Source organism: Leptonychotes weddellii, chromosome 14, assembly GCF_054177405.1.
Source record: "Leptonychotes weddellii isolate Sample4059 chromosome 14, ASM5417740v2, whole genome shotgun sequence".
Lineage (NCBI taxonomy): Eukaryota > Metazoa > Chordata > Mammalia > Carnivora > Phocidae > Leptonychotes > Leptonychotes weddellii.
In genome coordinates, this window is record NC_138382.1 from 7,134,738 (window position 1) to 7,140,737 (window position 6,000).

The window sequence follows — 6,000 nt, forward strand, 5'->3', positions numbered from 1 at the left end:
CTCTGTATTTCAGACACTGGCAACTGATGAGAAAGGGGCAGGTGTTTTCCTCTTCTCTCCTGCTGAGGGTTCACTGCACAGGTGTGGAAGCTGCTGTTTCACCAAAGCCCTCCAGATGTCAGGATCTGTTGGCCTTTCAGTGCCTCTGGAGAGAAGTCCACCTGGCAGCCAGTATTCTGGCTGCTCAGCACTCAGGGCGCAGATTTGAGTTAACCCAGCGACTTAGAGTAAGGAGAGCGCCTCTCCTTCATGCTCTCTCGTTCCTGGGCCCCAAACCTGGAGGAATTGAACCCGTGCAAGTCCAGAAAATACACTGTCGGCCTTCTGCCAAGATACAGAGTGGTAGTAAACCAGTTTGGGGCAGTCCCCGTTTTCCACCCCAGGCGTCTCTGCAGTACCTAGAACCTCACAGCATTTTGTATCTATCACAGTGAGAATTCGCTTGCTCCCCACATGCACTTGGCATTCACCTTTCTCTGCCCTGCCTCTTTCTTCACTGCTTTCTGTTCTTCCAGATTATTTGTTGCTAGTGCTCACTCACCGATAGCTTTTCTCTTTACTCTGTTCTTGAGAGTTTGGACCATTTTTATTTTTAGCAGAAATCTACAAATGGTTTTAACCAAACCGAAAGCAACCGGGCTGGCTGAAGGGTTTATTTTCCATGGAAAGAGCTTGATTGGAGAATGTCTTTAATTTCCAAATAGAGCTTTTTGCAGTTCTCAGGTTGCACCAACCCCATACTTTTACCTGGAATCAGACGTTGCCTACAGGGAAGGAAGAACCTTGTTTTCCTTTTAAGCCTGGGGTGCTGTGCGTTTGCATAATGGAATAAGGACTCTTGCAGGAAATGGCTTCCTGCATGCTCACTCTCAGAGGATTGGCTCTTACATGAGATGGCACTTGTCTTACTATTTTCAAAGAAGTTTTGAAAAGATTACATCTTAAAAGTCTTGGAAAGATGAGGGTGTGTGTGTGTATTTTTAGAATAAGAGAGCACAAGGTCTCAAAAACAGCAGTTAATACGGAGCCACTAACCATAAACGTTCTGTACCCAAACTAATGAACTAAACGCAAAAATCTGCTGCCTGAGCTCTTTTCTCACTTGTGACCTTGCTTAACCCAAGGAAACTAAGTTTATCATAATCTGCACCTGGTACAGGCTGACTTCTTTGAGTTTTTGTGTTGGAATTCTAACCCCCCTCCCCCAAGTGCCTCAGAATGTACCGTATTTGAAGACAGACCTTTAAAAGGGTAAGTCAGGTAGAATACAGTTCTAGGGGTGAACCCCAATCCAGTATGACTGGTGTCCTTACAAGAAGATGAGGACACAACCCACATAAAGAGAAGACCACATGAAGACGGAGATGACAGTGTCTACCAGCCAAGGAAGGAAGCCTCTGGACGGAACCCACCTTGCTGACCCCTTGATCTTGGACCTCTGGCCTCCAGTACCGGGAGGAGATGAAGTTGTGTGGTTGAAGGTACCCAGTCTGTGGTATTCGTTATGGCCACCAACGAATCCATCTTTTCTCTCCTCAGTTGAAAACCACCACCACCAAAGTGACCAAAATTCCCTAACCATTTCCCCAGTGAATTCTTAAAGCTTTTAAGTGACCATTCTTACCCAAGAGATAGAGCTTGCTATTTGGATCCCACGACTCCCACGACTTTTCTGAGCAGGAACTAGATGGCGGCTCTGCTCTGCATTCCAAAGTGTGCAAACAGACGCTGATTGCTGTGTACATGTTTGTACCCCAAGCAGTGCCTTGGAAGATGTGCTGCTGGTTCCACTCCCATCTCTATAAAGGAATAGTGTTTGGAATCTTTTATCAAAGTGTTTTATCCAATTTTTAAACATGGATTCATGCCCCCTGCTGAATCTACGTGGACAAAGCTGCAAAAATGTGGTACTGAGAAATTTTGGTCCATGCACTCTTGTTCTGAGGGGAATTAATTATGGTTTTTTTTTTTTTTTTAAAGATTTTATTTTTTAGAGAGCAAGCGAGAGAGAAACAGCATGAGAGGGGCAAGGGTCAGAGGGAGAAGCAGGCTCTCCGCTGAGCCGGGAGCTTGATGGGGGACTCGATCCCAGGACCCCGGGATCATGACCTGAGCCGAAGGCAGACGCTTAACCATCTGAGCCACCCAGGCACCCTAATTATGTCTTGAGGGAGAATAATTAGTGCTGAGTTGTGCCCACTGGGTGATGACCACTTGAATGGAAGGTGATAGGAATCTGGTAAGGTTATGAGAATCAACTGACTGTGCTCTTGATGACTATAATCAAGCATAATGAATAATTCAGATATTTTAAATGATTTCCAGATGCTTGAAAACAGACTTGACTTTTAGATAGAAATCCTCCTGCATTTGGAATGCATATTTTTACTGATACACCTACCAGTAAAGACATGACTCGCTGTGACGTTCAACAGTGTGCGGTGGTGGGAAGAAAGACCAGGCTTCTTCAAGATGGGTGTGTGACAGCAAGAAAGCCACGTGGGGGAAAAAAGACAAGTCAGGTTTTCTTTTTCTTGCCAAATCAACAATTGTGCTCCATCCTTATTGCTTAATACCTAAGTCTAGTTCCAAATATTGAACTGTTGGAATCCACTGTGTCTGCTTGTGTTAATAACCTGGTGGACTTATGTTTTTGTCTGGCACCCCTGGGGTTCCCCTCCCACCTTTCACGGGCCTGCCTCTACCAGGTGCATATGACCCAGGTCTCCCAAATCACCACCGTTCCCTTGGCCACGATGATTAGTTAATGGGTACCGATACTCTCATGAAGTAGCATCTAGTTAGCCTCTGGGGTGGGAGTAATACCAACTTGAGCATCCTGGGCCTTTGCCAGAGAAACTGTGCAATCTGCTGCCCCCACCCCTGGGACCTCAAGCTCCTTCGTCTGTCACCTGGTGCCGCCCCGCTTGGATCTTACTCTGTTTCTTCAGTTGTAACAATGCACGTTTTGATCACAGTTGAACAAACCCGAAAGAATGCATCTTAGTTGATGGCATCTTAGTCTGGTCATTTTTAACAGGCAGCTTGCTTTCTCTGTGATACATAAAATAATGGTGGGTCTGAGCATCAGGGCCTAGTACAGATGGTAAAATACAGTGTTTGTATTTTCCTCTCTACGTAAGCCTGCTTTCCTTTTCCTTTTTTTTTTTTAAGATTTATTTATTAGAGAGCGAGCACGAGCGGTGGGGAGGGGCAGAGGGAGGAGCTAAGCAGGGAGCCTAATGCAGGGCTCGATCCCAGGACCCTGGGATCATGACCTGAGCCGAAGGCAGACACTTAACCCACTGAGCCACCCAGGTGCTCCCTGCTTTGCTTTTCCGTAGTAGCTTTTCACTTCCTTCCAAACTTTTGATGATTGCCGGACTCCTAGAGGTGAACAGGGTTAGGATGAGGTGTCTTCTGCTCTATGTTTGCATGCAAAGTACACCCCTTTTGAAAATGAAAATCCAGTAAAATGAGAGGCAGGGGCACCAGCCCAGAACCACGCTGCGATTTGAAGCCTGGCTCTCTCCACTGGGCATCCTTGGAAAAGATCCATAGCCAATACACTTCAGTTTCTTCATTTACAAAAAGATAATGCACATGTCATGTGCCACTGTGAGGATTAAATGAGCTTCTATATGTGGGCTTTTATTTTTTTGCTTTAAAACATTTAAAAAATTTTCAATTGACGTGTAGCGTTGTATAAGTGTAAGGTGTAAACCTGTCAGTTGACAGGTTTATATGTTGCAGTGTGAATGCTGTTGTAGCATTGGCTAACACCTCACTGTTTTTTGTGGTGAGAAATACCTAGTCTCTTAGCAAGTTTGATGTTTATAGTACAGTACTGTTGCCCATATCATATACCGTATTTTAGTTCATTGCAGCATTATTCGCAATAGCCTAGAAACCAACTAAATGTCCATCAATATAGAAAAAATACATGGTGTATATATATATACACACATATGTACACATACATACATTGGAATATACTTCAGCCACCAGAAAGAAGAAAATCCTGCTATTTGCAACAATGTGAATGGATCTTGAAGGCATTAGTGCCAAATGAGATGTCAGACAGCCAAGAAATACTGTATGCTATCACATGTGAAATCAGCAAAAGCCACCGTTAGTAAAAACAAAAGTAGATGGTGGTTACGACGGGCTGGGAGGATGGGGAAATAGGATAGATGGTGTTTAAATACATGAACTTGAAACTGGTAAAGTGCTTACGTTTGGTAAAGGACGTACAGCTGGGGCTCGCTCAGGGCCAGGCTTCCATATGGGCAGGTAGGCTCATGGTGTTTGGGGATTGCTGGAAAAGTCCCTGTGAGGACTCTGGAAGTCATGACTTGGAAATCAAAGTTCCCACCTTTGACATGTTCAACATCGAACATTTCAGCAACCCTGGACCCAAAATGCAGAATAACACCTGTACTTTTGAGTTAAATATTGGCTAAGAAATCACATAGAAACTTCCCCAAGAATTCATTACCATTTTTAGGTTCATATTTTATAATTTAAAACAACGATGTACAGTAGGAAGGTAGTCAAAGGTGGGGCGCCTGGGGGGCTCAGCTGGTTAAGTGTCTGCCTTTGGCGTGGCTCATGGTCCCAGCGTGCTGGAATGGGAGCCCTGTGTCAGGCTCCCTGCTCAACAGGGAGTCTGCTTCTCCCTCTGCCCCTCCCCTTGCTCACGCTCTCTCAAATAAATAAAATCTTTAAAAAAAAAAAAAAGTAGTCAAAAGTGTAAGCCATAGTTCCATTTGCAGCTAGTGCCTGGGGTAAGAGGGTTTGCAGGGCTCTCAGTCCTCTCTTCTGCCCACACGTGAGGCAGAGGGTGAGAAAGCAGCTCAAATCAGCTTTTAAAATGCAAATAACCCTGGTAGGAACCGCAGCTTTAGCTGTTGCCAGTGACCAACACCTTAGAGTCTTATCAGCCTGCTCCAGGAGGAGGCTGGGAGCTAGACGGGCTGGAAAGGGAGTTTGCTTGGGGAAGGAGTAATTTGAGGTCACTTAGCAGGGCCACTAGGCCTGGGTAGAGCAGAGGCGTGGAGGGATTTCAACTTGTCTAGTAGTCTTGGCATCCAGAGATGGAGTATGGGTCAGCACCAGGAGACAGCGTGGCTGACTCCAGGGGCTTGTGCAGAGCACCTGGGCCCTGTATGGGTTCAGCCGTTTGAGAGCAGGTGATCTTGGTCCTCGGTGTCTCATCTGTAACACTGGCCACCTGCCTCCTGTTCCCTCAATAGAAAGACTATTTAAAACGAGATTCTCTACAAGTGTGCGGGGATGCGGAGGACAGTACTACCGAGAGACGTGCTTGGGGTTTGGTCTCAGAAGATCTGGCTTTGAGGCTGTGTCCCGGCTCTGACCAAGAACGTGGGTAAGTCACAATCCTTATGAACCGTTGTTTGCTTACATGTAAGAATAAAGAGACCTGAAAATCTCAGAGGGCTGGGGTCGGAAGCATGTGAGATTATGCATGTTGGAGGTGCGTGTAAATCTGTAGGTGTTTAGGATTCCCCGATGAGATATTCCTTGCCAGAGTTCAGTGACCAAGTCACAGGGTTGCAGTATTTAGAGCCAAAAACTACGTTAAGTAAAACTACTGAAAGCCTAGAAATAGGGCAACAAGATTTGCCACATTTAAAGACCTACTAGAGCATTATCTACAAAACCACAGGAGTCTTTGACTTTTTTAGGGAAATGTAACTTTGACATACTCTTGTATTAATTAGAGCTCAGATTCTGGAAAGGTGGGTCATAAAAAGTAGAAATCAACGTGCTGCAAACAATTTCTGTCCAAAGTGAAGACAACCCAAGAGATCAGTCTTATTGCCATTAGTGTTGATCTAACTTTGCGATCTTCTTCTTCTGGTCGTTCATTGAATATATATGTGTGTATATGTGTGTATATTTGTATTAGAGGAGGAAAAATTTTTCCTCTGTCATTCTGAGTTCTTCTAAGCTACCCTTCTAAGCTGGAGCTCTTAT

The 6,000-nt window shown here is 45.0% G+C and overlaps 1 long non-coding RNA gene across 1 annotated transcript in view; it reads left to right on the forward strand.

The window, feature by feature from the left end:
* The first annotated feature begins 3,744 nt into the window (after nucleotides 1-3,744).
* The window catches only part of LOC115937563 (uncharacterized), a 101,437-nt gene continuing 99,181 nt past the window's right edge, over nucleotides 3,745-6,000 (forward strand). The window contains exon 1 of the long non-coding RNA XR_014139921.1: nucleotides 3,745-5,389. This is a non-coding gene — a long non-coding RNA (uncharacterized LOC115937563). The remainder of the gene's footprint in view (nucleotides 5,390-6,000) is intronic.